This window comes from Talpa europaea (genome assembly GCF_964194135.1).
Source record: "Talpa europaea genome assembly, chromosome: 10".
In the NCBI taxonomy this organism is placed as follows: domain Eukaryota; kingdom Metazoa; phylum Chordata; class Mammalia; order Eulipotyphla; family Talpidae; genus Talpa; species Talpa europaea.
Window position 1 is genome coordinate 77,574,566 of NC_140077.1, and position 24,785 is coordinate 77,599,350.

Genomic DNA, 24,785 nt, shown 5'->3' on the forward strand with positions numbered 1-24,785 from the left:
TACATTTTTTTCTTTTACCTTCTCTCAGGGATCTAGTTCTGTGACTACTGCTGTTCAATATCTGAAATCAGCTGTTTAATGTATTTCACCCAGTTTTCTAGTTGCTTATACTAGAAAATCAAATCTTCCAATTTTTCCCATCATGGCTTGAAACAGAAATGAGTTCTTTAAAGATATGGTACATATACACAATGGAATATTACTCAGCATTCAAAAAAGATAAACACATGCAATTTGCAGCAACATGGATGGCGCTGGAAGGGATCATGCCCAGCGAAATAAGCCAGAAAGAAAAAGAAAAATACCGGATGGTCTCACTCATAGCAGGAATCTAGAAAACCTAAATAAGGGACCAGGAAAAAGAATAACTATTAGAAAGAAAAAAATCAAAATCAACAAACAACTATGAACCAGAGACACACTTTGGGAGGGGGCGGGGAAAGGAGGGATTGGGGTCAAAATCAGGGGGTTGCAATTGTATGGGGAATATAAAAATAAAAAAAATAAAAAAAGAAACGAGTTCTTTAATTTGGAAAATATACATCCTCAAATTTGCATGGTTACTCTCCATATAAAGGAGATATTTGTGGTATGTAAATTGTTTTTGTCTCAGACATTTCTATCTCCACTTACTAGGAACTGCATTGTCTTTCTGTAGACATCTGGAATCAGCTGTTCATTCCATTTCCTTATCATCCACCTTTCTTCATTATGGACTTTCTTGAACTGTGTGTTCATCCTCATTTTTACCTATAACGAAAGATTCTCTATGCATTTGATCAGTATCTGAGTATTCTACAAGTCTTGAAAATTTTGTTCTTTGCTACTGAAGTATCCTGCTATACAGATTTGTGAGCTATTTCTGCATAATAGGTCTGATTGCCTTTATTTTTTTTTCATGTATTTTATTCATTTATTTATTTTTATTTGTTTGTTTGTTTATACAAGCACTGGGTACAGTCAGAAGGGCGGGAGGGTGAGAGAATTCACCAGAGCCAGAGCGGGGAGCAGAGCAGGCAGAAGAACCGAAGTACACTGCTGAGGGGAGCAGCGGGCGGCAGGAGAGGTCTGCACGCCATGTGGGACCCTCCTCCGGTGGCCGGGGAGCAGCTGGGGATTGAACCGGCGCCGCAGAGGCCGTAGGCAGCTTCGCAACCCAGCGCTCAACTGCTGTGCCACTGGGGAGGCCCGGTCTGATTGCCTTTAAATGCTCACTTTAAGTTATATTTTGTTTCTGGCCACTGGCCCTCTAGCAACAATCCTACGTCTTGATTCTATCATTATTTAAGATAGAAGTCTCAGATTTTATTGACAATATTATTCTCTTTAGAGGTCTTCAGTGTGTAATGGAAAAAATAAGGGTCCTGAAGCTGGATAGAGGTAGATTTAAAAACATATGTATCACTTCTTAATTATGTGACTTTGGGAAAATTATACTTTGAACATCAGTTTTCTATTCTGTTAAGTGGGATTTATTCTCCCCTCTTCATAGACTTACTGCAAATACATATTAATTATTTAACAAATGTAAAATTTCTTCTGTTCTACCTTAAAACTTTCATTCTGGTTATGCCAATAGCCATGCTTTAATTGGGTATTAGTTGCTTTAATGAGCCTGTTCTTTCCCTTGCTTTGATTATTTGCTTACTCTTATCTTTCTGCACGTTTTAAAATTTCTCTGTATTCCATTCAGCTAAGTCCACTAGTATAATGGATATGACAGTTGACCACTAAGTGAGTATAGTTTTCAAAAAAACATTAAAAAAAGAAATATCCTATGTCTTAGATACCATTTAGAAGGTGCATCCTAGAACCTAGTTAGACCCTTTATTTATTCAATTGTCCTCGTTTGATTTGAGATTTTTCCCATTGCATATATGCTACTATCCTTATAACCGAGATCTCTTACATGGTTCTGAGAGTGTGTCTAAAGTCAAACAAAGCATTTGTTTCATACCCTCTAAGAAACTTAGGTTTTGAGGAGTCGGAAGAGCTAACAGTCTTAAAATATACCTCATTGAAGAGTGAGACTAGTTTACTGCCATGGAATGGAGGAAGTTAAACACCCAGAGATGCCAAGCTGGGGCTATGACCTCAGGGACTTTTTATATAATAGCACTGTCCATGGCTTTCCTGGTGGTGTAAGGGGTTAAGATGCAACCAGTGGAGCTGTCCACAGCCACTGCAGCATGAGTTCAATTCCCCGGCAGCCAGGGAACTACCCACATGACGCAGCAGACTTCTCTTGACTCACCTGCTGCTCCCCTCAGCAGTGTGCTTCAGTCAATCTGCCTGTTCTGTTTCCCATTCTGTCTCTGGTGAATCCTCTCACCCCCACACCTCTGGCTTGTACCCCAGCTCTTGTATGCATAAATAAATAAATAAATCTTTAAAAAAATAACACTGTCCACTAGAACTTTCTGTGAGGATGGACATGTTCTTTACTGCTGCTTCAATATGGTGGCTAGTAGCTAGCCACATGTGACTGCTGAGCATTTGAAATATGACTAGGGTGGTTGAGGAATTTTTAATTTTTAAATTTTAATTTTATAATTTAAATTTAAACATTCATATGTACCTATGATATTGGACAGTGAGTTCTATGGCGATCCTATTTTTTAAAAAAAGAATCTGTAAGGGATAAATATAATCATCTACTGATGGCCTTATTAACTTTCTATTGCAGATCTGAAAATGCTATTTGTGGAAAAGGTATTTGGATAAGCAGTATTTACAACAAGCAAAAACATTTTGATTATTCATGTGATAGTCTTTAGCACATGTAGAGACCCTTGAATTAGGGAAAGGACTCAGGTGACAATTTGACTTATGGAGTAATGGACATCCACATTTTTAGGTAATTTTTTTTTAGAACTTTGATTTTTACACTGGTATTGACATGTGCACCTCCATCCTGTTCTAATTTTCTACCTAAAATTAGTCTTAGCAGGCTAGATTAAGTTATTGTAAATCACTTGGGAAAAATGGAGAGAACTTGTGATGTGGTAGAAAACCATGTTTAGAAAAATATCCTTGTCATTGCATTTTTTAAAAAGATTTATTTATTTATTTATACAAGAACTGGGGTACAGGCCAGATTTGTGGGAGGGTGAGAGGAATCACCAGAGACAGAGCGGAGAGCAGAATAGGAAGACTGACAAAATACACTGCTGAGGGGAACAACGGGCACAAGAGGAGAGGTCTGCCGTGCCATGTGGGACCCTCACTGGCTGGCTGGCTGGGATCGAACTGGCGCTGCAGAGGCTGCGGACAGCTTCACAGAGCTGCATTCAACTGCTTGCGCCACCAGGGGAGGCCCCTCATTGCATTCTTTTGGAGACTAATTTTCAAATAAGGTAATTTCCCTAACTTAAATAGGATTGAATATTTTCAATCACTTTCCAATGGATTACCTCATTTACTCCTGTCATTTAGCTCTGTGAGTCAGGTAGAGTGGTTTCTGTTTCCTAAGTTGACTATTGTGACTTCTGTGATGTTCAGTGACTTGCTCTTGGACACTGAGAAGCTGAACTCAAACAACTTTACTTATTTCCTATTCCTTTTCCCCAATTTTCTAATTATGCTAGTTGTATAGGCCCCTTGATTTTTAAAGTTGATAACTGGTTCTTTCAGTGTCTTCAAAACATCATGCCTTCACGTTGGTGTGACCTCATCCTGTGAATTCTACGCTTCAAGGAGAGAAGTCTTCGATTCATGTCAGTTGCTTAAAATTAATGGTATACTCATATTTTATTTAATAATTATTAATGGTTTGGTTTGGCAGAGAGCATGGGGCTATTTTAGACCTTTACTGTAAAGAGGATCATTATCACATTCCCAAATTTGATTTCTCGAGTGCATATTTATCAATATTTATTAGATGCTTTGGTTGCTTCTAATTGTGCTTCCCAATCACCCTGCAGAACACCTGTCAGGCATTGTCACTGCAGCTAAATGGATTCCAGAGTGCACTTATTTAGCAGTTTTGTCCTTCAACAAAGGTTTGTTCCATCTTTGAGCTATGACTGAGTTCTTTTTCCTATCAGTACATGATACAATAGGAATCTTAAATCAATAACACTTTTTATTCCTATGCAATTGATGCATAACAGCCTTCTTTACCTCGAGGTTTAATGTGTTGTAAATTAATTATCTGGAATGAATACAGGGTCAGTGGGCCTTGGTATGACCAGGATGTAGTGTTAAAGTGTCCCATTTCCTCCTCCACTTCTTCCTCTGTCTTTTGTGAATGTCAGTTATGTCATCTTCTGAAATAAGCTCCCTTAAGAGTAGTTAATGCCCCTCTAGGGATTGATAAATAGAAAAAAATTGTTTTACCATAAATTTGCTAAATCATTTCATAACTTCCAGTCAAAAATGGGACATTTTTATTTCTAATGCATGCAATGACAAAAAAAGAATGAACATTTCATTTGTATTTGAAATTGCAAAAGTGAATTATAACATGTTTTCTCTGAATTCAGAATATCTAAAAGATTTGTATAAATACTTGTGGATTATATTACTACCACTTTTGATTGGAAATGAGGGTAATTGTTCACTTTCCTGAATTCAGTTCAAAAAAGGATAGCTGGATCTGTCCCCTAATCTAAATGTGGATATGATGGCAACTCCATTTTAAATGATATAAAATCAGATATAGTAAAGTAGACTTTTCCATCTGAAGCAGAGCAATTAAAAAGCAGGAATTCACTAAGTTTTAAAGTACTCAATTTTCTATTTTCTTTAAAATAAGAATGAGAGAGGCAAACTCCATTATAGTTTCAAGGGTAGCTCTGCTATTAGTAGCTATAGAAACAAGGTAACCAGGTAGTGAATAAGAGAGAAAGAGGGAAAGAGAGAGGAGAGAGAAATAGAATATGAATAGGGGGAAAGAAAACCATAAATCTAGCTATAACACTTAAATACTAATATTATGATGTAGGAAGTGGTGAATTGGAAAGTAGATTGGCTGACATGTTCCCTAGTTTGTCAGCATGAATGTTGTTAATGCCTATTTTCTCTGGGATTTAGTCTATATTGCAGTATCCAAACAAAATGAGCATAGCCAACTTCAAAGAAGAGGTACTGAAGAATAGAGATTTAAATACACAAGCACCAAATTTCAGGAAGCACACAGGGGTCAACATCTTGATATTTTTGCAGGAGCCCTTTTCCTTCTATCAGGTTCAGGGATAGACAGTGGAACCAACTCTACTTTCTTCCCTAGACAATGAGGCAACACCACTTGTCAATCTGACCTCCTGCCGCTGCAGCTGTAAGTGTCAAAGGTGGAAAGCTCTGAACACTGAAATCATGCAAGACAGCGCACATTTTCCAAAATCCAACTTGCCACATGCCTGGTGGAAATGCCTCTGATCTTAGTTTAAGTTCCCCAGGAATATTTTCAGCTTAGACTTTATCCTGCACATCTGTCCTGGATCATCAGACTGTATTACACTGTTGCTTGATATGCAGAAACAAACACCCTAACAACCACGCTGGATGTGCTACATGGGACAACCTCACCAGGGAACACAGTGTCTTTTCTTGCTGGTTGAGAGTCTAGGAGGGTATGTGGATATGGAATAGAGTCTCTGTGCTTCTATTTCAGGGAGCTACATTATGGGATGTCCCAGGAGATACTTCATAAGGGAGTAATTGCTAAAAACCTGAGTTTCTGTAAAAGGGAGCTGTACAGTTTTCAGCACGTCACCAACTTGGGCTAATTAACAGATAAGAAGCAACCAAATAGGTTGTTACTTGGTTGCCAAGTAGCAACCAAGGCACAGAAGCAACCAAGTATTTTAGGTTTTTCAGAATGAAATAAATGCGTAAGAGGCAAGATCATACAATGATTAAGAGCAGGGTTTGGCAAAATAGAGCCATGGAACAAATCTAGTCATCCACCTGCCTGTTTTTGTAAATAAAGTTTTATGACACAGTCATGCCTATTTGTTGGCAAATTCTGGCAGCTTTCCTGCTGCCTTGACAGACTTGAAAAGTTGTCGCAGAGGTTGTGTGGCCTTCAGAGCTGAAAATATTTTCTACTGGCCTTTTATGGAAAAAGTTTGCTAGCCCCTCATTGTGAGCTTTTATATCACTTGTCTGTATCTTCAGCATATACTGGCTGTGGTATATGGACCAGGTATTCTCTATGCTTCAGCTTCCTCTTATGTGAAATGGGTCTCTCACAGCAAGTTCCTTTTATCTAGCTGTGAAGATTACATGAGATGATACACATTATTTTAGGAGTCCACCTGGCTTGTAGTAATCAATCCTATTCTATCACTCATTTCTTGTTAGACTTCTCAGAAAGGGTTGTGTATCTCTACTAAAGAATTTTTGCTTTTTAGTATTTCTTAAAATAATCTTATTTTAAGTCTTATTTGTTAAAAATGTATGTATGCATACACAGCCTGTTCATGTCACACAGAAAATATTATAAGAACATTGGCCATGTGTTGGAGTATACTTAATCTTTTCTTATTTTGGCACCAAATTTGGTTCACAAAGAAATCAAATCATTTGCTCTTTAAGCACCCCAGTAATAGAAGCAAATTTAAATCATCCTACCTGGCAGGATTAGGAAGACTGAAGAATGTGGATGATTCATTCTGGGAGAGCCAAATCAGTGCCTCTGAATTTTTAACTTTGCAACCTTTCAAATACATTAGGATTCAGCATCCTACCACACTGGAGACCAGGGGACTACAGGGAATGATTCTCAGTGGCTCCTGGCCAGTTGTACTGAAAAATGCCAGTTCGGTAAAGTATATCTTCTGTGACTCGCTAGCCCTCCCACTGCCTGGTTTTCCTCTCTGACTGTCCCTGGTTATTCACAAGCCCCGGATGCATCACACTGTCAATCCTGACTGCCCTGAGAATTCCAAATGGTTTTTACTGATATTATCATATGGTTTTTATATTTCTTTTTGTTGATGTGTTGGATGACGTTGATTGATTTTTGGATGTTGAACCATCCTTGTGTCCCTGGAATGAATCCTACTTGGTCGTGGTGAATTATCTTATGGATACATTGGATTCTCACAGCTAAAATTTTATTGAGGATTTTTGCATCAGTGTTCATCAGAGAGATTGGCCTGTAGTTTTCTTTTTTTGTGTTGTCCTTGTTCAAAGTACCACACCCATTCATGATAAAAGCCCTTGAAATTCTTGGGATACAAGGAACATACCTCAACATCAAAAAGGCCATATATGACAAGCCAACAGCCAGTATCATTCTCAATGGAGAAAAGCTGCAAGAATTTCCATTAAGATCTGGAACAAGACAAGGATGTCCACTCTCACCACTGTTTTTCAATATAATACTGGAAGTCCTAGCCAGAGCAATAAGACAAGAGAAAGACATACAAGGAATCCAAATAGGAAAAGAAGAAGTTAAACTATCACTATTTGCAGATGATATGATAATATACATAGAGAACCCCAAAAACTCCACAGAAAAACTAATTCAACTAATCAGTTTAGTAAAGTGGCGGGATACAAAATCAACACACAAAAATCAATAGCCTTCCTATACCAAATGGTTGTTTTTTTTTTAAGATTTTATTTATTATTATTATTTTTAAAGATTTATTTATTTGTACAAGCACTGGGTACAGTCAGAAGTGCGGGAGGGTGAGAGAATTCACCAGAGCCAGAGCAGGGAGCAGAACAGACAGAAGGACCGAAGCACACTGCTAAAGGGAGCAGCGGGTAGCAGGAGAGGTCTGCCGTCCATGTGGGACCCTCGCCCAGCGGCCGGGGATCGAACCGGCGCTTTAGAGGCTGCGGGCAGCTTCACAGCCCAGCCCTCAACCGCTGCACCACCGGGGAGGTCCTCTAATGGTTTTTATCTCCTCACCCTCAACCCCCAATCAAACTGCTCTCTCTTTGAGACCTACTATACTACCCCAGATTATGAGTTGCTCAAAGTAACTCCTTCTCAGGGAACTTTAATATTTTAAAAGGTGAATGAAACTCTAGTGAGGTGTTTCTGAGCAAGGAGGCCTTTTTCTTGCCCATTGCTTTCTCTAGCTGACCTCCTCCTCCCCCTGAGGCCAATCTTCTGAAAGATTGCCAAGTCTCGTTTTGGGCCTGATTGTATTATACGATCTCCCATTCAAGAACATATTCCAAAAACACTCTGGTAGATTCTTCCTGTGCCACGTAGGATCAAATGTGGTACATGGTAATTCTAACCAGTGCCCCCTTAATCCCCTAAAAGGCACAGCACTATGCTAACATGTCTTAAATGTATCAGTGTGGAAACTTAGTCTTATGTATGGAGGCACCAATCAAATATATACTGGATTCCCTTTCAATACCCTCTAGGTTGAAAGTTCTCGTTGATGGAGAATTTAGAGTGTGTGTCCTATTAGACATCTGGGTTTGTGATTTCTTAAAAAAAGTTGCAACTTAACCTAACACTTTAAAGTGAAACATCTATTGAGACATTTTTAGGTCTTTTGTTGAGTTGGAAGGAGTCTGTTTGATACTTTCCATCAAGTATCTAGGATGGTGCTAGGTGCATGATTTACCTAATCTGTGTCTGATAACATCAATATAGACAGTTTATTATGTTACAATCCTGGATTTATTCTTTCATAGGGTCTAACTTATTTTCTAAATATCATCATGCTTTATTTAAAACTCCAATGTAAGCCCAAGGGAAGCTTCCATTTGATGGGTTTTTTTGTTTGTTTGTTTGTTTTGTTTTTGCTTTGTTTCTTTATAGTCCACATATGAATGAAATCATCAGGTATTTCTCTTTTTCCTTGTAACTTATTTGCTTAGTATAATCCCTTACATTATGATCCATGTTATCACAAATGGCTAGCTCTCATCTTCTTTCGAAGGCTAAGTAGTATTCCACTCTATAAAAACTACATCTTCACGTACTCATGTATTGTTGGCATTGAGTTTGTTGTCATGGCTTGGCTTTTGTAAATAGTGACACAATACCATAAAAATATTTGGTTTTGATATGCTCATCCCTGATGATAAGTGACGATGAGCTTTCTTTTGCCCTCTGTGTGTCTTGTTTGGAGACATGTATATACAGATCTTCTGTCTTTATTTTTTTTTGAATTGTATGAATTCTTTATAAATCTTCTATATTGATCTCTTGTCAGATGTATGTTGTACAAATATTTCCTCTCTCGGTAGGATGTCTTTTTATTTTAATGATAGTTTCTCTAGGTATGTAGAAGCTTTTTAGTTTGATATAGTCCCAATTTTGTATTTTTGCTTTTGTTTTCCATGTTGTTGGAGTCCTCTCCCTAAAGACATCTCTAAAGACAGCTGCTGTCACTGAGCGTAGCACCTGTGTTTTTGTCTATGTATTTTATGATTTCAGGTGTTACATAAAAACCTTTAATTGATTTGGAACTAATATTCACATATGGTATAAGATAGTGGTCTCATTTCATTCTTTTGCATGTGGCTGTCCAGTTTTCTCAACACCATTTGTTGAAGAGATTTTCCTTTCTTCATTGGGTACTCTTGGATCCTTTGTTGTACACTAACTGTAGCACATTAACTGTAGTGTTTATTTCTGGGCTCTTGATTCTATTCCATTGGTCTGTGTGTCTGATTTTATTCTAGCACCATACTCTGTTGCTATTGCCAATTTGTAGTATAGTTGGTAGTCTGGAGTGTAATACTCCATTCTTTTTCTACTTGCTTTGACTATTCAGGTCATGAAGTGTGAACTCAGTGAGAAAATGGCCCACCTTGGACTTCTACATTTTTTGAAGTGCTATCAATTTTTGCATTTACAGGAGAGAAAACCATACCTCCGTGAAAAGGGAAACTAAACTCTTCGACTTGTTGCCTTCTACCTTACATTCTTCTTTTGAGCTCTCTCTCTCCTTTGTTCTCTGTCTTTCTTCCATTCCACATCTCTGTTTGCTCACATCCTTCCCATATAAGGTGATGCCTATCAGTTATGATTCAATTAACAAAGCCTAGCTCTTCCAGAGTTTGTGATATATCTGTGAGCATGGATTCGTTTTCCAATACTGCTCAAAATGAAGCTAATCTTTGCTGCTTAGTGAAATTTTGACAAGTAATTTCCATATTTCACATTCCATATTTTCTCTGTCCCTCATATTCTATATTCCCCATGGAAAACACAATGAAGGCTGGCTAGATCTGATCGAAGAACCAGTGGAGGGCCTCCCCTGGTGGCGCAGGCGGTTGAGTGCAGCGCTGTAAGCTGTTCTCAGCCTCTGCAGCACAGGTTCCATCCTGGCTGGCTGGGGAGAATCCCATATGGTGGGGCAGACATCTCCTGCCTCGCCTGCTGCTCCCCTCAGCAGTATATTTCGTCAGTCTGCCTGTTCTGTTCCCCACTCTGTCTCTGGTGAATACTCTCATTCTCCCATGAATCTGGCCTGTACCCTGGTTCTTGTATAAATAAATCTTAAAAAAAAAAAAAGAACCAGTGGCAAAGTGGTGAAGAGTGTTTAAATCTTAAGAGGATGCATGGAACGCTTTTGTAAAGTCTGCTTCTTGATTCCTACTCGTGAAGGCTCAGGGTCATGGGGTGCATGTGGGTGACAGAAGCACTGGGTGATATTGGCCAAATCTGTGGGCAGCACATGTGATATGAAAGAGGTTGCTTCTTGGGCATCTTAACCATGTTTGGTGTAAGTTCAGTGATATAAAACTTACTGTTGTATCTAAGTTTTGAAATCATGAGTCATAGTAAGTATTCTGCATTCTTAGGTTAATCTTTGCTACAGATGATCAAATATATTTTAAAAAATAAACTAATATAAATTAATTTACAGAAGTTTACAGATACAACCCATTGCTGGCCATTTATTAGTTGAGATGAGTGAATAAGAAGAACAATTCTTTTTCATTCATTTCACAAACATGTATCAGTACTGACTGTGAAGAGGCATTGTTTTAGATACTGCCGATTAATCATTGAACAAAATTAAAGAGCACCCCATTTTTGCTGAACTTACATTTCCAGCATGTGTGCTGGGGTGAGGAGAAGGTTGTCAAGATCTGTGAAGGGTTTAAGGGTTACTCAATTTGTGAACTCACATGTCAATCTGCTACAGATTCATGACTTCTTGCTTGGAGGCAAAGTGCAGGTGATTATTCACAGCAATAGCAGTAGCCAAATCACCATTGTTTTCCATGTGCTGGTTCACTGAGCCCCAATTCCAGCAGGGTAATGTGAAGAACATTGGAAAACAGCTGCATATATGCTGAGTTATGTTCCAGGAAGCAGACCTTAAGCTGGGGGGGTTAGCAATTTTTCCTAATGGGCAGTAAGCAGGCCTGTCCCTAGCCGCATTAGGAAGACACTAATTCTTTCTTCTTGTGTGTAAGCAAACTGACCTCTTTTTCTGAAAGGAGATACTGTCTCTGATTTCAAGTTATTTGCTATGCAAGCACTCTTGAAAAAGTCATCCAGGATAAAAGCAGTACCATGAGAACTCTGCAGAACCATGAGTGATCAAGAATTGTCTCCAGCAACAGGTAGGGAGAAGATACTTAAATTTATGCTAAACTATTTATGCAAACAATAAAGTATAAAATCAGGCAAATATAAATTCTGACTTGTGGTTTACACGTCACCATTGGTGTTCCCCGTGTCCATTGCAGCAATCTTGTGAAGGGGCATGGCCTTCGCATGAGCTGGTGGACTGACCTAGTGCCATGGAGCCAATGTGGATCAGGAGTCCCATGTCCACTTACCCCTCAAGGTCTGTCACTGGGCCTAATTGCATAGCTTGTTTGACCCATTCTCTAAAATAAAATAAAAACAATAAAACCTGGTTTAGATTAAACGATGCTTGTAAAGTGATTTGCATAAAGCAGGATACAATACACATTAAAAAAATGCTATTTTTATTTATTGAGTACAGCCTAGCTAGGTGTCTTGGGTTTACTTAACGTTATTTAATTTAATCCTTATAACAGCACTGTGATGAAGGAGTTGCCATCTCTATGTCATAGATTAGGAAGTAGACTCCGACTATTCTGAGGCTGCCAACCACAGAGCAGTAGGATCATAGCACAGGCCAATGGTGTCAAAGCCCACACCAGACAGAACCACATGAAGGTTAGTGCCAGAGTGTCTGCATGCCCCAGGAAATGCTACCAGTTCCAAGTCCACCTCTGCCATTTATTATCTGTGTGGTTTTGAACAAAATCCTTAATCTGAATACAGGGGATAGTAAATAGCATTATCTACCAAGTAAGGTGGTATGAGGATTAAATGGAATAGCTCCTGCATAATGCTTGGAAAAGAGTAATGAGACATTGCTTATGTTATTCATGTTAGTTTTTATTACTCTTGCCATGACAGTGACATGGAGGTAACATTACTTATCACAGAGACCATTCTCCCTACTGGAAACTTGGGTGTCAGCCTTCAGTCATTGTGGTGTAAATTTCTTGTAAGCTGTACATTAGAATGGTTTTGAGAAACAATAAAATGTGGTGAATACTTCATGTATCACCTTAGATTTGTTTAGAGGAAAGAGGAAAATGTATTCTGTCAGTATAAGGTGAGGTTGTTTTTCCTTCTATTTTCCATTCCCCTCATTATTTTTATAAGTTCTACAGAAATGGAGAAAACATCACTTAATTTACCTTAGCTCATTGCACACATTTATTGTATGGACTAACTTACCTACATTTCACACAGTATTTGACATTTTATTTTAGAGGAAAAAAATATTACCAGTATGACATCTCATTAATGCTAGTGAATATTAGTCAATTGAGCGAACCATTTAATTATTAATTTCAATTAAAAAAGCATTGAGGACAAATCAGTGAGACCAAGAAATATTACCTTCATTATTCTTTAGCTTCCAGAAACATATTATTATCTAAAAAAATTATGGCAAAATTCAAAAGCAGCGCAGTAGAGGAGAAAGATACTCTGGAGCCAGTGTGCCTCTGGTTTGAGTTCTGGCTCTGGTGCTCACTATGTGCATTTATTCCCCTCCCCCCCCGCCCTACTTACACCAGAAGAGCTTCATCTTATTGAGAAAAGGGGGTTAATAAAAGAAATGTGTCCACCTCCTGGGGTTAGGAAGGTTACGTCCACTGTAGTCACAGTATGCAAGTGTTAGCGGTTGCTATTGTTCTCTTTGCGGCCTGGTGATCATCTCTGTGCAGTGCTCCTCATTCCCTGACATGCAGAGGTGTGAAGCCAGTGCCTCTGAGTCGTTACTGCAGAAGACCCTGACATGGTGCCTTCTGTATGGGACTCAAAAACAATTCAATACTTGAATTGAATTGGAATATTTTGACTGGGCTTGTGAGATGGTCTGCTATTGCTGAACACTTTGTGAAAATATGCTAAGAATTTCTCTTATAATTATGTTTTCCTTTCCAAATGTCCCTTGCAATATATGTGAGTATTTCTGACTTTCGCAGCATTTGCCAGTTTACCAATCATTACCGTTAGTGTTTATCAATTAGGATCACTGCTTTAGCTGAAAAAAGAATTCATTTTTTTTTTTAGCACTCAGCCCAGTGCTTGTCATTCACTTTTTAAAATTAGCTTTCTGAGTCTTAAAACGTACACATTAAATTCCAGGGCCAGAGACATTTGAGGTTGAACGTTTTATCCCCTACACTGTTATGTTGGTCTTGAATATTTATTTAACAAAGTAGGCTGGTCTCCTGACTCTAGAACCTCTCCTAGTCTCCCTAATGGGCACCAGCGCTTCCCACCCCTGGTGTCCTGCCCTTGCTGTGTTTCGCCTCTCTGCTCTGTCCTACATCTGTAAATATTGTCCTAAACCTCCTTAATTTTGGATAGAATTACTCTCAATGCACTTCATCCATTGCTGATTTTCTCGATAGTTACTGGGAAATTTCTCACTATCTTATTCTCTAAGTTAACAATGGAAAACACAATATTAAAATTGAAGTATTAATTATTAAAGATGAAGTATTTTTTTAAAAAGAGGATTGGGTAACTCTAATAACAATTGGAGGACAAATGGAAAAATGGAAAAAAGCTAAAAACGTGTTGAAAATAGCATTCCTCAAGAAATTATAGGAATCATAGTAGAATATTATGGGAACACAAAGGAGGGGAAAAATTAAGGCAAAAGGCTACTTTCTCTTTTCTTCAACATTTTAATGATGATCTGAAGATAAGCTAATGTATCCCTAAGTGCTAACTGTCTGCAGCACTCCCTCCCTCCCCAAAAGACATTGATCCTGCCTCCAGGGCACTCATGCTAAGTGGAAGTTGTGCTGCATATTCTCTTTACAGTTACCCTCCTGGGACAGGCTGGTGCTAAACATGAGGAAAAGCTACCTGGCCATTCATAAAAAAACTTAGAAACAAACACGAGTTCAGCATTGTATACAGCAAAGATAACTGATTCTCCCAGGTTTCCCCCTATATACAACTACATTCATTTAAATAACTTACATATTTCCTAGAATTCCCATAAAGAATGTACCTATAGTTTGGGGGCTTTTTTTTTTTTTTTATTAATGACAATAAATTTTTTGAAGAATCAGAGGCCTTTGACAAATTCCAGGCTGTGCCAGCAATTGTATTGGGTGTTGACTGACTTTGGCAGATACATTGGCAGAAAGTATGGCCAAATCAGTGTAAAATATTAGTAAAGGCCGTGTAATTATGCTGTGTTTCTCATCCGGCTTTATTTAGTTTGCTTGAGTCAGAACCACTATGAAAATGTCCAATAGACAATTTTCTGCTAGCAGATTATTTCAGATGAAAACTGGAGAATTGGTTTGGGAAAGGCCTTCATTCTCTGATCCTAGAAAGTAAATCGTGTAGGCCCAAAGGAAGGTACCATGTTATCGTCAAGTTAGAAACTGCTATGAGAAATGTTAGTTTTGTTAGCATGTCAAAGAGGGAATTGAAAAGACTCAGGATGTGACAGAGAGAAAGGTTTGCATTCTGGAGGCGAGAGCCAATGCTCAGGGGCTGCACTCTGGCCAGTCCACCAGTTGGGCATCCAGGAGACCCAGCGCAGGGTGTAACGTGATATCTTAACAAGCTAGCATGGCTCGCAAGCACAGTTTAAAGCCAGCCATCTGGGGAAAAAACATGTCCGAGTGGAGTGGTGTTATTTTTAATGGAGCATGTGTTTGTCTTGTGTGTCAGAGGCTGAGAACAAGGTGTCAGGTTCCCAGCAACCGCTTCTGCAGAAGGAGAGGTGGCCATCGGGTCTCCCACAGCCACGTGGAATCTGTGATTTTGCAGATGAAGTTATAATCATCCAGATCATGTGGGCAACACTGGCCTGTCTCAATATCTGTGTGTACCTTTTCAAAGTAAACTTCCTCAGCGTGTGGATTTTATGAGCAGCCTTCGGGATTGAGGCAGGTTCTGTTAGGAAAGATTAACAGCCCAATAAATAGAACTTGTGGCCCACGATAAGATTAACACAAGGAAATGGCAAAGTTGGTCTAAGGTCTGCTAGGAAGTAAAAGATATGCCCCCACCCCCTTTTTGAGGAGTAAGAACATGAATTTGTCAATAATAAATTAATAACCCTCATGTTAGAATTGTCCATATGACAGACTCTCTTGCCCATGTTCAGTAACAAAGCAACCTATTATTTTGGTAAGAAATGCCTAAATTGAAATTCCTAAGGGCATTATGAACTTGAATTAAAAAGGTAATGGATTTTTTAATAAGTTCTGGGTCAAGATGTATTATCAAACTATTTTCCATAGGGCATAGAATATACCATCCATCCTTTTAATAATACCAGATCCAGTCTTACTTCCAGCAGCCAGCTGAGGCTGCTTGTCTATTATAGTCTCTCCCACTATCCCTAACAATGAGCAAATAACTAGACAGCCTATGAAGCTTTCTAAATGGAACTGTCTCTAAGAGAAACTGTTACTAACAGAGACAAGTTCGATCCAGACCTGGAGAACCTGCTTTGGGAAAGAGCAGATCAATGTTGTTTGGGAGTAAGTAGTAGAAGGAAAAATTATGATGAATTAACTAAATCATAAAACAAATGATCTATGCACTGACGTGAAGCCTTATTTGACCTGATTGCTCTGATTCAGGACTTTGCAAAGGATAATTCTATGTGCTTTGAAATTCAAAGAGCTTTCAAAAAACAATGTTAATTATACAAACCATTTATTAGTAATGAAAGTACCATGTCTGCAAATCCTTAAAGACTGCGAGGAACTTAACCAAGCATTTGAAAAATGGTCTGCATATTTTAAGTCATGGGTGAATTTTTCTTCTCTGATTTATGGCTTGGGTCCAAAGCCAAAGTTATGTCTTTAAAACTCTTCTTTCTGTCACTCAACTATCTGGCTGTGCTGTACTCTATATTCTGTGGCTTTTCAGTGTGTTCCCTTGGAGAAATTCTTTACACAGCCCCAGATCCTTTTCCTGTATCTCTGTTGGGTACTGGGGACATGACCACGTCTATATGTAGCAGTGAGGAGAAAGGTGAGAGAAGTACATCTATTGACTAATAGGTAGATGAGCTTCCCAGAAGTAAGTGATTCTTTTTTTTTTTTTTTAATAGAGGCATGTTTTATTTATTTATTTATTTATTGGTTTGTTTGTTTTGTTTATACATGCACTGGGTACAGTCAGAAGCGCCGGAGGGTGAGAGAATTCACCAGAGCCAGAGCGGGGAGCAGAACAGGCAGAAGGACTGAAGTACACTGCTGAGGGGAGCAGCGGGCGGCAGGAGAGGTCTGCGCGCCATGCGGGACCCTCCTCCGGTGGCCAGGGAGCAGCCGGGGATCGAACCAGCGCTGCAGAGGCCGCGGGCAGCTTCGCAACCCAGCGCTCAACCGCTGCGCCACCGGGGAGGCCCGAAGTAAGTGATTCTTATACTCTCAGTAAAAATATATATTATTAGGAGTTCATAAATGGACCAAAAGAATGGTTTCATTGCATATTTAGACACCTTGTGTCCAGGGATGATTTAGTATATGGCAGTTTCTTTGTTATCTTCAGGGCTGCATTCACTTGAGATGGTTTTAGATTAGTGCAGGAATTTGCTGTATAATGTAATTTAATGTTGGAAGCATTCAACTCATTGTTATAAATTGTCTTCTGTTTTCTATATCTTCTATAAAACAAGGCTCTCAGTAAGATAAAAGAATGCCTGCCTCTTTCATCATGGACACATGTAGAGAGAGTAGGTCTGGAAAACAAATTTATACTTTTTCTGGAAATGGGAAGCGCTCATAAAACACTTAATGAGTTCAAGGTCCCTCGCTGTCACTCTGCGTCCATTCATTTGGCCTGTTGGCAACCCCGAGGTAGTCAGGAGAGTGGCATGTTATTGGGTGAATCGTCTTCAAATTTGAAAAATGTGTGACGACTTTAAATGTCAAAAACATACATTTTTTTCTTCGTTTAAAAGGTGAAATTAATGTTCAGCAGCCACAATATATAATTAAAAAGAAAAAAGAAAATGAATTGTTTATGCAGGTACAAAGAGTTGGTTTAATATCACAATAGACTTGAAAGTCTGTGGCAAAATTTTTAAAAATTTGCTCGGGTTAGGGGGCTTGAAGCCCCTCTGGTGTATTCTCACAAGTGCAACCCTGTTGCCATTTTTATGCACGTTATGAACTTGTTTACCAGCTGCATCTGTGTAGGATGTTGACGTGTCCCCTGGTGCTGCATGTCTCCCTCTGCGCATCTTTATGTACTATATGCCCTCATTAATTTTGGAAAGAATTTTAAAGAGTGCTCAAATAACACTTCCAATTAGTGACTGAAATTTTTAAAGGTGTTGGAGAGCAAAGCTCATTGAAACAACCCCCACATGGTTGACTTTTATTCTAAATAAGCCTCTGATAAGAACAGGAGTAAATAATACCTAGAGGTCTCAATGAACCTTCCAACTCAGTTAAAATTCTGTCCCTGCTGCCTCCCATTTAGTGACCGTCCCAGCTCCAAGTGCTCTTCTTTACCTCTAAGCTTCAGACCCTGAGCAAACCCAGTGACTTTTCTTTCTGTCATTTATGTTTTACTGTCAGAGTAGTAGTTGGCTAGATTTATATTAATCACCCCCCCCATAAAGTCAATGGTTATTTTGCAGAGGTGGGTGTTATTTTGCAGCCTCTGTAGTTTGGCTGCTCTATATAGGATACTGTTGAGAAAGGCAGAAGGGGGTGCATGTATGAGATAGTTTTTTATGTTTCTGGAAGGCTTCCTGGAGTTTAGTAGGGACATATAAGAGCTGGGGTTTCCTGGGACTTGCATGCAATGAAGGCTGTCGGGGAGGATATTACTTAGTGCCTAGGGTGTGCAAAGATGACTGGGAGTTAAGAAATGAATAGCTGAGAGTAGGGGAGTGAATCAGAAGTTGTTTTTTTTTTTTTTAAGATTTATTTATTTTTATTTGTACAATAGCTGGGGTACAGGCCAGAGGCGTGGGAGGGTGAGAGAATTCACCAGAGACAAAGCGGGGAGCAGAACAGGCAGACAGACCCAAGGCACTGCTGAGGGGAGCAGCTGGCACAACAGGAGAGGTCTGCCATACCATGTGGGACCCTCACCAGCTGGCCGGCGGGGATCGAACCAGCGCTGCAGAGGCTGTGGACAGCTTCACAGCACTGCGCTCAACCTGCTGGGCCACCCGGGAGACCCCAGAAGTTGTTTTGATGCCGCTGTTCTTCCTTCTCCCCTATAAAGATGAGCAACTTTGTGTTTCCAAGTCTCCCTGCTACCAGGGTGCGCTGACTTCCAGGTATCTACCCTGGATTATCTATTCCCAAACTAGGTACCATTTTGCTACTCGCAGCTGGCTCAGGCCGAGTTTCTACAGAGCAGGATGTGAGCTGCTGCTCCTCATTTGGCTCTCCCGTGGCTCCTGCTCCCTAGCACCTCTGCTGCCCATCGCCCTCCACCTCCTTCTCAGCCACAACCAGAGCACCTGCCCTTCACTAATCAGTTCAGTAACTCTTTTGCTTTTCTTCAAAAAACACAATGACTGGCATGAAAAAGTAGCCCTAGTTATCAGGAAAATTCCAGATAAAGATTTAAAAATAAAGGCCTCTAGAAAATAATGCCATTTAATCATTCTTGTTTTTCTTAAATTTTAATCATTCGCATACTATCTTCAGGATTTTTGCCAAATCTATTTACCACCTATTGCTTATTTAACATTATTTTAAGATAACTTTTTCAGTTTGAGTACATTTTAATTAAAGGGAAACTTTGTTTCATTGCCATAAAGGGAAAACCAGTCTTATTTTCCTGAAGTAAGAGATATTACCAGTCAACAGAATGAAACAAGCTATTGAATTCTAAGTAGTTTAACAGCAAAATGCTGAGGGCTTTGGGTCTGTGTTCCACTCTTTTTTTTTTTTTTAAAGGGATATGGGCCTCTCCGGTGGTGCAGTGGTTGAGTGCTGGGCTGCGAGGCTGCCCATGGCCTCTGCAGTGCTGGTGTGATCCCCGGCCGCTGGCGAGTGTCCCACATGGCACGCAGACCTCTCCTGCCATACCCGCTGCTTCCCTCAGCAGTGTACTGCGTCACTCTGCCTGTTCTGCTCCCCGCTCTGGCTCTGGTGAATTCTCTCACCCTCCTGTGCTTCTGACTGTACCCAGTGCTTGTATAAATAAATAAATAAATCTAAAAAAAAAAGGATATTAGGAAGTTAGAAAATACTTTGTTGTATTGGCAACAAATTGAGAATTTCTCCTTGATTTATCCATAAGCAGTAGAAAAGACTTAAAAAGGGCATACCTCTCTGAGCATCATTTCAATTTTGTGTCAGTTGCGTCAATATATCATTGGTGGCACCTGCCACACTCTCATGCACCTCTTGGAAAAGTCTCTAATGACATGAATCTCAAGTTAGAAATAAAGGAGAAAGAAGTCTATAGCACTCTGGTAAGGTCAGATGGAAAGGAGGTTCAGAGATGGGATTCTGACTTTTTTGTGTCTACTATTTCAGCTGTTCCTGGACAAATTGCATTTTCTGTGAAGTATTGGTAAGAAAAAAGGGAACTTAGTGAATAGCATTCTGTTTATTAGCAAATGTAGCACAAATAGATTTGTTATGCATACATGAAACATGAGTTCTTCCAGAGAAAACTGTGACATTAGCTGTATGCAAACTGTTTTGTCTTGATTTGCAGGTTATTAAGGTAAAATTTCATCCCCCCCCATCCCACAAAATTTATTTGATTAAAATTCATATCATGTTCTTGAAGTTTATAGGAACGTAAAATTCTGAGACAACCAGAAATCCCTTATTTATTTATTTATTTATTTATTTATTCATTCATTCATTTATTCATTTATTTTTCTATTCTCAGTCTGTCTTTATTGAGGTCACAGTGATTAACAGCACTGTACCTGATTTAGGGGATTAGGGTCACAAATCATCAAATATATGTTACCCCACTGCCCCCACCATTAAAGCTCATGGTTCTTTCCCTAAGCCATTGGACACCTTCCCCCTTTGTTCCATTCCCATCCTCCTCTCTCTGTTAGTCTCACTCCTGGACTCGTATTTCTAAGGTTTATTTGTTTAGTTTTCTAAGTACATTTTATCCTCTATATTTGATGTATGAGCATAATTATCTCCTGTTTGCTTTCTTCTTTTGACTTCACTTAGCTTAATCACTTCCAGTTCCATCTATGACAGGAGTTCACCTGCTTTTCTTTTTAACATCTGAGTAGTATTCCACTGTGTGTGTGTGTGTGTGTGTGTGTATATATATATACACATACACATATATATATATATATATATCACATCTTTTTAATCCACTGCTCTGTCAATGGGCAGTTAGGTTGTTTCCATAACTAGAGTATTGTAAATAGTGCTGCAGTGAACATATGAATGCATATATCCCTTTGACTTAGTGATTTTATATTCTTTGGTAGATACCTAGGAGTGGAATTGCTGAATCATGTGGTTTACTTATTCTTAATATTTTTAGAAGCCTCCATATTGTTTTCTCTACAGATTGGGCCAGTCAGCATTCCCACAATGTATGAGGGTTCCTTTTTCTTCACATCCTCACCAATATTTGTTGTTTCTGCTTTTGCTTTTTTGTTTTTGTTATGGCCATTTCCATGGGAATGAGGTGTATCTCATTGTGGTTTCGATTTGCATTTCTCTGATGATAAATGATGAACATTTTTAAATGTGACTTATATCCATCTGTATGTCTTCATTGGAGAAGTGTCTGTTTAGCTCATCTGCCCATTTTGTGATTGGCTTCTTGTTTTTTGTTGTTATTGTTGAGTTGTATGAGTTCTTTGTAGATCTTGGATATCAGCCCCTTATCAGATGCATGATGTACATATATGAAATGAATATGTACACATACCCATTCAGTAGGGTATCTTTTTTTCCTAATGATAGTTTCTTTTGCTGTCCAGAAGTTTTTTAGTTTGATGTAGACACTTTCATTTATTTTTGTTATTGTTTTCCTTACTGTTTGGGGTTGAATCTCCAAAGATATTCCTTTGGGGGAACATTGTGGAGTGTGTCGCTTGTGAAATTTCTTCTATTTTATGGTTTCAGGTCTTATACCCAAGTCTTTAATCCAATTTTAGTTATTTTTTTTTGTATTGGATAAGTGGTCTGCTTTCATCTTTCTGCTTGTGTCTGTCCAGTTTGGCCAGGCCCATTTGTTGAAGAGACTTTCCTTTCTCCAACATATATTCTTAACTCTTTGCCGTACAATAACTGTCCATGTAAATAAATGTGGGTTTATTTCTGAGATTTGCATATTATTAAGGTAAAATTGTTTTTCCCTCCTGATATCCCACAAAATTCAGTGGTTAACATACCGATCATCTTTTAGAAGGAAGTTTATAGGAAGATAAATTGCTTTGAAAACTAGAAATGCATATTTTAAATCCCATTCTTCTTGAGAATTTGATATTAAAAAACAAAATCTTGGATGATGGCATGTGTAACCTTATAAATTTAAGTGCTTTTAGTCTGAAAACCTACAGTCCTTTTCAAAAATCTTTCCCAGAAATTGAGAATTCCCTGAATATGTTGATCCTAGCTAAAGTCCTCAGAGTAATCCAGGTTCCAGTTCTTACTCTATAAATATTAAATTTATAACAATTTTATGTTATGGGTGAGTCTATGAATAATACAATTTGGGGATTCTAAATTTATGAATGAACAGGCAGCTTTGAATTCCTTATGGGAGCAGGAACCATATGCCATTCAAAGGTAATTTCCCTTAGATTTACATTTCATTTATTCTTCTTGTGCCTCTAATGCCAAGTGCTGTGTCAGGCCTTGAAAGGAAACATAACAGTGAATAGCATCCAGAGAAAGAATGATAAAGCTGACAAACGGTAGCTTCCTCAATAAATTACAGATCCCAAGGAGAGAAGTTGACTGTCAAGTCTACACATTAGAAAAAGAAACATAAAAGGAGGAAAAGAAAACAATAGTAAATAACTTGTCATGATTCAGTGAATGAGAAAAATGAATCACAAGGAAAGCTAGCATCAATAAAATAATATTATCTGATTTTGTGAAGCAAAATCTTCAAGATATGTTTGCTTAACAGTTTTGAAAAACGAGACAGGAAATTATTATGTATAATGATAAGAAACAAGACAAAACCAGTCTTGATTTAGAAACTGCCAAGGTCAGGCATTCTCAAACAAGGTGGAATAGAATAGGAAGATGAACACGAGAGTAATGGAGAGGGAAGAGGTGAGAATGGGACAGCTTCGGGAACATTCAGTCTGATGAGTGACATTATTCTTCTTCCACCTTCTCTTCCTACCACCTTCAGGTGTGTAATGGTTTGATGTCTTTAAAGTTTTAGTGCCATTTTCTTTAAAAGGAAAACCACTCCCACCAGCAATGTAGGAGCGTTCCTTTTTCACCACATCCTCGCCAATATTTGTTGTTGCTTGTTTTTTGATATGCACCATTCTTACTGGTGTAAGGTGGTATCTCAATGTGGTTTTAATTTGCATTTCCCTGATTATAAAGGATGTTGAACATTTTTTCATATGCCTGGGAGTGCAAACTGGCCCAACCACTATGGAAAGCTGTCTGGAGGGTCCTCAGTATACTAAAAATGGAGCTACCATACGACCTGGCAATTCCACTCCTAGGGATCTACCCAAGGGACACAAAAACATTGATTCAAAAGAACACCTGGGGCCTCTCCTGGTGGTGCAGTGGTTGAGCGCTGGCCTGCAAATCTGCCCACAGCCTCTGCAGCGCCATTTTGATCCCCGGCCGCCCGCAAGGGTCCCACATGGTGTGCAGAGCTCTCCTGCCACCTGCTGCTCCCCTCAGCAGTGTATTTCGTCAGTCTGCCTGTTCTGCTCCCCGCTGTGCCTCTGGTGAATTCTCTCACTCTCCTGTGCATCTGACTGTACCCAGTGCTTGTATAAATAAATAAATAAATCTTTAAAAAAAAAAAAAAGAACACCTGTACACCCATGTTTATTGCAGCACTATTTACAATAGGTAAAAACCTGGAAACAACCCAAATGCCCAAAAAAAGATGACTGGATCAAGAAGATATGGCGTATATATATACAATGGAATATTATTCAGCAATCAAAAATGATAAACTTATGCCATTCACAGCAACATGGGTGAAACTAGAAGGAATTATGCTCAGCGAAATAAGCCAGGAGGAAAAAGAAAAATACGGATGGTTTCGCTTATAGCAGGAATATAGGGGAACCAAATAAGACATCAATGTAAAAAAATAATAGCAATACAGAACTCAACAAGGCAAAAACAGACAATTATAAATCAGAGGCATATTGCAGGGAGAGGGATCAGAGGGAGGGAGGGAGGAGCACATGGGACTGAGGTGATGGTGCCGGGTGCATTGGTGAAGGAAACTCTATGGGGACTACACCTGAGGGGGTGGGGGAAGCAAATATTGTTTGAAAATGAACAATGATGTAAAAAAATATATATATATATAAAAATAAAAGGAAAATCATAAAAATGATGAATAGACAATTAGATGTGAAGCCTTAGACGGGTTTGTGAAATTGATGAGCCCTGTTAGGTTAGATTCATCAAGCTCACAGTAAATCCTCCCCGTTGGTCCTCTTTGGAGACCCATGTCCCATGTGTCTGGGGAGATAAAGTGGACTTTGGGCTGTGGCAATGGGCAGGTAGCATAATTCACCTTTTTGCATGTTGTGACTTGGGCTGTGACTTGCGTCAGTCTCTCCTCATCATTGGAATGGTAAGCTAGAGGAGAGGTGGTGCTTCTAGAGGGGGCTTAGGAGATAAATGAGTGATAAGTGTGTATGTAGATATACGTGTACATGTGAATATGTATATACACATATGTATATATACATATATACATTTGCATATATGCATACACACATATATGGCTGAATTAGTGATTGTTGAATTATTATTGTGTTTCATAAGTGTGAGAGGATCAGTGAAACCTTCTGTCGTTGAGTGCTTGGATATACCAGAGCATGCCGGGAATTTAGAATACAAAGATGAAGAATGAATGACGCAGGAGACTTGGTCTCTCCTTTCAGAAGGCTCATCACTTGGGAATGAAAGAGGTGAAGGATTGGAGGGAAAAACAGGAATCTAGAATATCTCACTAGGGGATAATACATTTGGGATGGAGCCTCAAATTCATTCAACAGAACTTTTCTCAGTGTTATATTGTTGTAGGAGCTGTGGATTTGGTGATTAAGAGTCTAGCCCAAACCCCAGTTCACAGGGTGCTTTTCTGCTAGCAGTGAGAAACAGGCTGTTGACAAGTAGACTACAGATGTGTAGCTGCAGACATAAAGATATATACACGCACATGC